Source organism: Oryx dammah, unplaced genomic scaffold, assembly GCF_014754425.2.
Source record: "Oryx dammah isolate SB20612 unplaced genomic scaffold, SCBI_Odam_1.1 HiC_scaffold_23, whole genome shotgun sequence".
Lineage (NCBI taxonomy): Eukaryota > Metazoa > Chordata > Mammalia > Artiodactyla > Bovidae > Oryx > Oryx dammah.
The window spans coordinates 58,390,337-58,400,924 of NW_024070207.1; the positions used below are offsets into that span (position 1 = coordinate 58,390,337).

At 44.4% G+C, this 10,588-nt stretch overlaps 1 pseudogene; it reads right to left on the reverse strand.

Moving 5' to 3' along the window:
• Window positions 1-7,949: 7,949 nt before the first annotated feature.
• On the reverse strand, window positions 7,950-9,893 carry LOC120881599 (annotated as a pseudogene).
• Window positions 9,894-10,588: the final 695 nt, after the last annotated feature.

Genomic DNA, 10,588 nt, shown 5'->3' on the forward strand with positions numbered 1-10,588 from the left:
CCATCTTTGGCTGCAAAGAATATAATCAATCTTATTTTGGTGTTGACCATCTGGTGATGTCCATGTGTAGAGTCTTCTCTTCTATTGCTGGGTGTTTGCTATGACCAGTGCATTTTCTTGGCAAAACTCTATTAGTCTTTGCCCTGCTTCATTCTGCTTTCCAAGGCCAAATTTGCCTGTTACTCCAGGTGTTTCTTGACTTCCTACTTTTGCATTCCAGTCCCCTATAATGAAAAGGACATCTTTTTTGGGTGTTAGTTCTACAATGTCTTGTAGTCTTCATAGAACCATTCAACTTCAGCTTCTTCAGCATTACTGGTTGGGGCATAGACTTGAATTACCGTGATATTGAGTGGTTTGCCTTGGAAACGAACAGAGATCATTCTGTCGTTTTTGAGATTGCATCCAAGTACTGCATTTAGGACTCTTTTGTTGACCATGATGGCTACTCCATTTCTTCTGAGGGATTCTTGCCTGCAGTAGTAGATATAATGGTCATCTGGGTTAAATTCACCCATTCCAGTCCATTTTAGTTCGCTGATTCCTAGAATGTTGACATTCACCCTTGCCATCTCTTGTTTGACCACTTCCAATTTACCTTGATTCATGGACCTGACATTCCAGGTTCCTATGCAATATTGCTCTTTACAGCATCAGACCTTGCTTCTATCACCAGTCACATCCACAGCTGGGTATTGTTTTTGCTTTGGCTCCGTCCCTTCATTCTTTCTGAAGTTATTTCAGAAAGATCAGTTATTCACTGATCTCCAATATCATATTGGGCACCTACTGACTGAGGTGTTCCTCTTCCAGTATCCTATCATTTTGCCTTTTCATACTGTTCATGGGGTTCTCAAGGCAAGAATACTGAAGTGGCTTGCCATTCCCTTATCCAGTGGACCACATTCTGTCAGACCTCTCCACCATGACCCGCCCATCTTGGGTTGCCCCGTGGGCATGGCTTAGTTTCATTGAGTTAGACAAGGCTGTGGTCCTAGTGTGATTAGATTGACTAGTTTTCTGTGAGTATGGTTTCATTGTGTCTGCCCTCTAATGCCCTCTTGCAACACTTATCATCTTACTTGGTTTCTCTTACTTTGGGCGTGGGGTATCTCTTCACAGCTGCTCCAGCAAAGCATAGCTGCTGCTCCTTACCTTGGATGAGGGGTTATCTCCTCACCACCGCCCTTCCTGACCTTCAATGTGGGATAGTTCCTCTAGGCCCTCCTGCGCCCGTGCAGCCACTGCTTGACTAGTATGGGATCCCTAAATTTATCTGAGATTTTTGGCTTTCTGAATATGATACTTTGTGGAGGAAATGCATGGTTTGTGTACAAGGAGACCAGCTTTCACAGTCCATCAAATAATTCAACTTCTCAAGGAGGTATTCCTCCTCCAACTGGAATATAATTGAAGGGAGAAGTCCACTGTATGAACTGTGTCTATACCATGACCTGTTGTCAACATCTTAAGAAGCATTTTTTGTTTCTAAAAAAAGTAATCATTTTTTCAATAAATTGATGGGTTTAAAATTTTGCTGCTTTTTTACATAAAACTTGTGCCTTTCCTACAAATTCAAGATGTAAATGTATTCTCACATGTGAATTTGAAAATTCAGGGACCTATTATGAGATGATATACATTTTTAAATGAACAGTAAATTCTTCACTACATTGTTTTCCCTCCAAAGTTTTTATACCTTAAGCCTTAATGTATATCTTCACTCAGAAAACAATTTTATTGTCATATCATAATAGTAAGAAAATCTCTAGTGGAACATACACTCAGTTCAGTTGCTCAGTCATGTCTGACTCTTTGCAACCCCATGGACTGCAACATGCCAGGCCTCCCTGTCCATCACCAATTCTGGGAGTTTACTGAAACTCATGTCCATTGAGTCGGGGATTCCATCCAACCATCTCATCCTCTGTTGGCCCCTTGTCCTCCCACCTTCAGTCTTTCCCAGGGTCAGGGTCTTTTTCAATGAGTCAGTTCTTCACATCAGGTGGCCAAATATTGGAATTTCAGCTTCAACGTCAGTCCTTCCAATGAATATTCAGGACTGATATCCTTTAGGATGGACTGGTTGTATCTCTCTGTAGTCCAAGGGATTTTCAAGAGTCTTCTCTAACACCATAGTTCAAAAGCATCATTTCTTTGGTGCTCAGCTTTGTTATAGTCCAGCTCTCACATCCATACATGACCACTGGAAAAACCATAGCCTTGACTGGACAGACCTTTGTTGGCAAAGTAATGTCTCTGCTTTTTAATATGCTGTCTAGGTTGGTCATAGCTTTTCTTCCAAGGAGCAAGACTCTTTGAATTTCATGGCTGCAGTCACCATCTGCAGTGATTTTGGATCCCAAGAAAATAAAGTCTCTCACTGTTTGTACTGTTTCCCCATCTATTTGCCATGAAGTGATGGGTCCAGATGCCATGATCTTAGTTTTTTTAATGTTGAGTTTTAAGCCACCTTTTTCACTCTCCTCTTTCACTTTCATCAAGAGGCTCTTTAGTTCTTCTATCTGCCATAAGGGTGGTGTCATCTGCATTTCTCAGGTTATTGATATTTCTCCTGGCAATCTTGAGTCCAGCTTGTGCTTCCTCCAGCCCAGTGTTTCTCCTGATGTACTCTGCATATAAGTTCAATAAGCAGGGTGACAATATACAGCCTTGAGATAATCCTTTTCCTATTTAGAACCAGTCTGTTGTTCTATGTCCAGTTCTAACTGTTGCTTCCTGACCTGCATACAGATTTCTCAGGAGGCAGGTCAGGTGGTCTAGTATTCCCATCTCTTTCAGAATTTTCCACAGTTTGTTGTGATCCACACAGTCAAAGGCTTTGGCATAGTCAATAAAGCAGAAATAGATATTTTTTTCTGGAACTCTCTTGCTTTCTCTATGATCCAGTGGATGTTGGCAGTTTGATCTCTGGTTCCTCTGCCTTTTCTAAAATTACCTTGAACATCTGGAAGTTCATGGTTCATGTACTGTTGAAACCTGGCTTGGAGAGTTTTGAGCATTACTTTGCTAGCATGTGAGATGAGTGCAATTGTCCAGTAGTTTGAACATTCTTTGACATTGCCTTTCTTAGGGGTTAGAATGAAAACTGACCTTTTCCAGTCCTGTGGCCACTGCTGAAATTTCTAAATTTGCTGGCATATTGAGTTCAGCACTTTTGCAGCATCATCTTTTAAGATTTGAAATAGCTCAACTGGAATTCCATCACCTCCACTAGCTTTGTTCATAGTGATACTTTCTAAGGACCACTTGACTTTGTGTTCCAGGATGTCTGGCTCTAGGTGAGTGATCACACCATTGTGATTATCTGGGTCTTGAAGATCTTTTTGTACAGTTCTTCTGTGTATTCTTGCCACCTCTTCTAATATCTTCTGCTTCTGTTAGGTCCATACCATTTCTGTCCTTTATTGAGCCCATCTTTGCATGAAATGTCCTTTGGTATCTCTAATTTTCTTGAAGAGATCTCTAGTCTTTCCCATTCTATTGTTTTCCTCTATTTCTTAGCATTGATCACTGAGGAAGGCTTTCTTATCTTTCCTTGCTATTCTTTGGGACTCTACATTCAAATGGGTATATCTTTCCTTTTCTCCTTTGCCTTTCACATCTCTTCCATGCACAGCTATTTGTAAGGCCTCCTCAGACAACCATTTTGCCTTTTTGCACTTCTTTTTCTTGAGGATGAACTTGATCCTTGCCTCTGGCACAATGTCATGAACCTCTGTCCATAGTTCTTCAGACACACTGTCTATCAAATCTAATCCCTAGAATCTATTTCTCACTTCCACTGTATAATCATAAGGGATTTTATTTAGATCTTATCTGAATGGTCTAGTGTTTTTTCTTTTTTTCCTACTTTGTTCAATTTAAGTCTGAATTTGGCAATAAGGAATTCATGATCTGAGCCACAGTCAGCTCCCTTTCTTGATTTTGCTGACTGTGTAGAGCTTCTTAATCTTTGGTTGCAAAGAATATAATCAATTTGATTTGGGTATTGACCACCTGGTGATGTCCATATGTAGAGTCTTCTCTTGTGTTGTTGGAAGAAGGTGTTTACGATGACCAGTGCTTTCTCTTGGCAAAACTCTGTTAGCCTTTTCCCTGCTTCATTCTGTAATCCAAGGCCAAATTTACCTGTTACTCCAGGTATCCCTTGACTTCCTACTTTTGCATTCCAGTCCCCTGTAATGAAAAGGACATCTTTTTTGGGTGTTAGTTCTAGAAGGTCTTGTAGGTCTTCATAGAACCATTCAACTTCAGCTTCTTCATCATTACTGGTCGGGGCATAGACTTGGATTACCGTGATATTGAATGGTTTGCCTTGGAAATGAACAAAGATCATTCTGTCGTTTTTGATACTGCATCCAAGTACTGCATTTTGGACTCTCTCTCTCTCGCTCTCTCTCTCTCTCTCTTTTTTTTTTTTTTTACTGTGATGGCTACTCCATTTCCTCTAAGGAATTCTTGCCCACAGTAGTAGATATAAAGGTCATCTGAGTTAAATTCAATTCTAGTCCATTTTAGTTCCTTACTTCCTAAAATGTCAATGTTCACTCTTGCCATCTCCTTTTGACCACTTCTAGTTTTCCTTTATTCATAGGAACATTCCAAGTTCCTATGCAATATGGCTCTTTACAGCATTGGACTTTACTTCCAACACCAGTCACATCCACAGCTGGGTGTTGGTTTTGCTTTGACTCCATCTCTTCCTCCTTTCTGGAGTTATCTCCACTGATCTCCAGTAGCAGATTGGGCACCTACTGACCTGGGGAATTCATCTTTCAGTTGACCCAATTTCCCACTCAGTCAGTCTCTCCCATCAGGAAGCTTCCACAAGCCTCATATCCTTCTCCATTAGAGGGCAAACAGACTGAAAACCACAGTCACAGAAAACTAGCCAATTTGATCACATGGACTGCAGCCTTGTCTAACTCACTGAAACTATGAGCCATGCTGTGTGCGGCCTCCCAAGACTAATGGGTCATGGTGGAGAGTTCTGACAAAATGTGGTCCACTGGAGAAAGGAATGGCAAACCACTTCAGTATTCTTGCCTTGAGAACCCCATGAACAGTATCAACAGTATGACCAACTTAGAGAGCATATTAAAAAGCAGAGACATTACTTTGCCAGCAAACGTCCATTTAGTCAGAACTATGGTTTTTCCAGTAGTCATGTATGGATGTGAGAGTTGGACCATAAAGAAGGCTGAGTGCCGAAGAATTGATGCTTTTGAACTGTGGTGTTGCAGAAGACTCCTGAGAGCCCCTTGGACTGCGAGAAGATCAAACCTGTCAATCCTCAAGGAAATCAATCCTGAATATTCATTGGAAGGACTGATGCTGAAGCTGAAACTCCAATAGTTTGGCCCTCTGATGGTGAAGAACTGACTCATTGGAAAAAGCCCTGATGCTGGGAAAGGTTGAAGGCAGGTGAAGAAGGAAATGACAGAGGGCGAGATGGTTGCATGTGACTCGATGGACATGAGTTTGAGCAAGCTCTGGGAGTGGGTGATGGACAGCGAGGCCTGGTGTGCTGCAGTCCATGGGGTCACAAAGAGTAGGACATGACTGAGCGACTAAACTGACTGACTCACCATGTTCCAGGCATTGTGCTCAATAATAAGCACAAAAGAGGTCATTTCATCCTCACATATACAGCCATTTTCATCATGGTTATCTTTAGCAGTGGGATGATTGCTTTTCTTTTTTTTTTTTCTTTTCCACACTTGCCTATATTTTCTCTGTCTCTGACAGTGACTGTGGGTTACATTTGTAATAAAAAAATTAAGAAGCATAGTCAGATATTGTTTAGAAAAAATTTTAATTAGTCCCCAAGTGACCTATTTTGCCAGTTTTAGTTAGCCTGTTTAAATCATTTGAGGTTGATGTTTCCTTTGTAAGTGCTGCTAATTAGCACCTTTTCTTGAAGCAGTTAGAAGCTCCATCATGATGTCTCTCACTCCCTGAGCCTTGGGGCCCAGGCTAACCATTGTGGGGGGGGGGTGCCAAGGTGGCACAGCTCTGCCTCCTTTGTCACTTTGAGCTGATGCCAAAAAGCAGTCCTTTCTAAGTTGCACGCATAATGCTCATCGCACCTGGACAGGTGTTCCTCTAGAGGACAAGTGAGAGTTTGCTTCAGCAGTGTTTCATCACTATCACACGAGCATCTTTTGCTCTTTTACTTCATGTGTGTACATGCACATGTGTGGGTAAACACAGAAACCACACACCCACACCAGGCCGTGTTCACATGGCCCAGCATATCACAAACCCACCTGGCACAGACACTTCTGGGTGGTTATCAGTCAAGGCCTGCACCTTTTTGAATCAGAGAAGACTTGTTTGGAATAGAGTAAATATATTTGAAACAGGTTAGGCATTATCTTTTATGACTAAGGCTAAGTGGTGATAGGGCCTGAGTGTATAAATTCAAGAAGTTGATTTTTGAATCAGCAAGGATCTCTGCCAGATACTGAACGTCTTTCTTGAATTTCTGAGCTTCAAGTCAGTGCAGACACTTAAATCCACGTGTCCTGTAGGACCTGGACCCAGCCAGACCCAGCTGACCTCACTCTATTTCTACCACTTTCCAATACTTCCCTCTTCTTCCTTTATTGTTTCAGTGACAGTCTTTTTCCACAGCCTCCTACTCTCTCCACTGCCATCTATCTAATCATGTTCAGTCATTAAGTTGTATCTGACTCTTGGCAACCCCCAGGCTTCTCTGTCTGTAGAATTCTCCAGGCAAGAATACCGGAGTGGGTTGCCATTTCCTCGCCTAGGAAATCTTCCTGACCCAGGGAGCAAATCCACATGTCCTGCATCTCCTGCACTGGCAGGCAGATTCTTTACCACTGAGCCACCTGGGAAGCCTGTTCATCTAATCAATACCCTGAAGTATCCCTAGGCACTCACCCTAGGCTGCCTTTACCAGTGTGGCATCATTTACCTGATAGATTCTTGTACCCCTGCTCTCTCGGAACCCCTCCTCTGATGGGAAGGTCAATGGGTTATTATCACATCACCTAGGATCTCCCTCAACCCCTATAGACCCACACCCTGTCCTGTCCCACCCAAGAGAGGTTCTCCTTCCTTCCTGGGCCACCCTGCCCTGTGCTGCCAGACCCCCCATTTCATTGCCTGAAAGTGGTGGAACCCCCTATCTTTGCACCCCTGCCCATCAAAGGCCATGTGTATGTATGTGTGTGCATGCACATGAATACCTGGGTTGGGGCTGTTCTGCCTTCCTTGCACACCCAGCAAGGTCATGGTCAGCAACCCAAGGCTGTCATCCCGTCAGAGATGCTCCATTGTCTTAAGTGTGAACTGGACTGAGTTGGTTATTAAAAAGTGGTCCAGAACTAAGAGGCATCTGAGCTGTGCCTTAAAGTGAAGGGGAGATGAATGCTGACAGTAGGTGAGGCTTTCTCAGCAAGGGGACTGCTTGGGTAGAGGAGACTAGTCGGTACCTTAACTTCTCTAAAGTCTTCATTATGGACTTTTCACATTTACACACAAGGAGAAAGGACAGGATTAAAAAAAAAAAAACTAGCTATGTTTCACCCAGCTTCAACACTTGTCAACATTTCACTGGATTATTTCAAAAATAAGGAAGGATTTATGGGTGAGAAATAATATTTCTTGAAAAGATAAGAGGCATCTCTCTAAGTTTGTCTAATTAAAGGGGTGTCACAGGGCCCTGAAGCACAGGGCCTGAGTACAGTTGCCACGCAGAGGTGTTCTTGGCTGCTGTCTCTCTCTCTCTTTCACTTCTGTCCTCTGTGTACAGAGATTGAAATTAGTGATCACCTCACCTTTCCTTCGATCAACCTAGAATCATCATCAGGGTTCCTGCAAGGATCTCAGAATGTTATCCCACACTGCCCCTCCAGGCTCTGACCTACTTCAGGTCTGAGGGCACAGAAGGAAGCTCAGCTCCTGGGGAATTGGGCAGGGTGATGTGAGAGGCCAGGGTACCACAGCAGGATGTGGTAGTTCTCAACACCACTGATGCGGTGCCCTGCTTGCCAAGGCCACCTCCGTGTGTTGTCCCATGCCATCCTCGTTGCAGTCCTAGGAGGTGTGGAATAGTATCACCCCCATTGAATAACAACACAGGCCTCTCTTTCTGCACAGCATCGATATCACTGTACTGTCACTGGTCCATCAGCTCTTTTGGCAGAGCCTTTAGTGGATTTTCCCCTGTTACCTCCATCTTCTCTCAGCGACTTGCAGTGGCCTTGGCACAGGCCATGAAGCAAGTAGGACTGGACATGAGGAACAATTACCCACATGGTTCCTGCCCTCCAAGATCTGCCACTCCCACTGAGAAGTGCTCTCTGGTGACTCTGAGGGCCCCTTTGGGGCAGGAGATGGGGTCATCACCTAGGAATCATCAGGGGGTGGTAGGAGCCATGAACTCAGCTGGCAATAATGGATGCTCATGGGGACTTTGGGGGGTTCAGTGAGGAATGCTTTGTGGGGTGGTTAAACTGTCAGCAAGGGTATTGTTGACTGAACCTAAAGGCTACAGGCAGGCACTCATTGTGGTGGTTGAGTTGGCCAATGAAGGGTCATCAAAGACCCAGATCCTTTCCCTCTTCACCCTTTTAACAGCACGTGAGTGTTCCTAGGCTTGGTGGTGGGATGAATCACTCCTTCCTACGAAGTAATAGCTTGTAACCATGGTATTAAAATAATTTGCTTTATTTTAGTCTTTTGGCCAAACATTTACTAACACCCCAGAGCCACCCCATCTAAGAAAGCATTAGGGTTTGTTCCATCTCTGACCACAGGAAAGGGCACGGTAAGGTCCAGGCCCCTGAAGAACCTCAGAACAGCCCTCAGGAGGAGGCACAGAGCTGCAAGGGGTGCAGTGAGATGACCAAATGGGCTCTTGCATGTGGACCTCTGTTCCCTGTCTCCCTGCATGGGACCACCACCTGGTCCGGTCATGTCTCTTCAGGAGTCTCTTGAGGGCACCCTTGACTTCCTTATTCCTCTGACTATAGATCATAGGGTAGAGCATGGGAGTGACGTTGGTGTAGATTAAGGACACAGTTTTGTCCTGTTCTGGGGTGTAGCATGATCTGAGGCGAATGTAGATGAATATTGCACAGCTGTAGTGCAGAAGGGAGACCAGCCCAGCACAGGTGGAGAAGGCTTTGCTCCTGCCCTCAGCCGAGTGGATTCTGAGGATGGCAGTGATAATGAACCCATAGAAGAGCAAGATCAGCAGGAAGGGAATCAACAGGATGAGTAGGCAAACAAGGAAGACTGCAATCTCATTGGCCTATGTGTCTGAGCAGGCCAGGAATAGCACAGCAGAGATGTCACAGAAGAAATGATTGATCTTGTGGGACTGACAAAAGGGCAGGAGGAATATGAGTGTGGTGAGGGTGAGTGAGAGTGCAAAGCTGCTGATGCATGCTAGAGCCAGCATCTGCACACACGCAGTCCTGGTGACAATGAGTGTGTAGTGAAAGGGCTTGTAGATGGCCACAAAGTGGTCATAGGCCATTATGGCCAGGAGGAAACACTCTGCTCCACCCAGTGAAATGAAGAGATGCATTTGCAGGGCACAGCCCAGGAAGGGCATCCACTGGCTGCCGGACATGAAATTGGCCAGCATGTTGGGGACGATGACCAATATATAGCAGATTTCAATGGTGGACAGGTTGTTGAGGAAGAAATACATGGGAGTCTGGAGGCATGAGTCAAAGAGGGTGATAAGCACAATAGTCATGTGTCCTGCTAGGGTGACAAGATGCATGATTAGAGAGTCCGAAAATGAAGATTTGTAAGTCAGCCAGGTCCCCAAAGCCCAAGATAATAAACTCGGAGCTCAAGGTGAGGTTTCTCTGCAATAGGACCATCCTATATTCTCCTTTATAGAGCTCCTGGGCTGGAAAAGTCAGCTTTCTAGCAATTGACTAAGTCATGGGAGCCCCTGGAGTCCTTTCCATAGATAGCCGTTGTCCTCATTCTATGAGCTTTTGGACTTCTGCCTTCTGTTCACTGAGAGCAAAGGCATGCTCACTCTGATGTGACATCACTTTGCCTGTTATTACAGAAATGAACCAAGATGAGTAAAATCTATGTATGAAGTAGTTTTTAATAGACCCTATTGATAGTCCTCCTTCTGGCTACATTTTGAAGGGTTGTCTCATTGGAGGGATTGGGAACTGAGGTTGTTACTTTAAAGTGAAAGTGGCTCAGTTGTGTCCGACTCTTTGTGACCCCATGGACTGCACAGTCCACGGAATTCTCCAGGCCAGAATACTGGAGTGGGTAGCCTTTCTCTTGTCCAGGGGATCTTCCCAACCCAGGGACCAAACCCAGGTCTCCTGCACTACAGGCAGATTCTTTACCAGCTGAGCCACCAGGGAAGCCCAAGAATACTGGAGTGGGTAGCCTATTCCTTCTCCAGCAGATCTTCCCCACCCAGGAATCAAACTGGGGTCTCCTGCATTGCAGGTGGATTCTTTACCAGCTGAACTACCGGGGAAGCCAGCTAATAAGCATTTTAAAATATAAAGTGATGCTATGAAGCAGTGTGACAGGTTTCCTC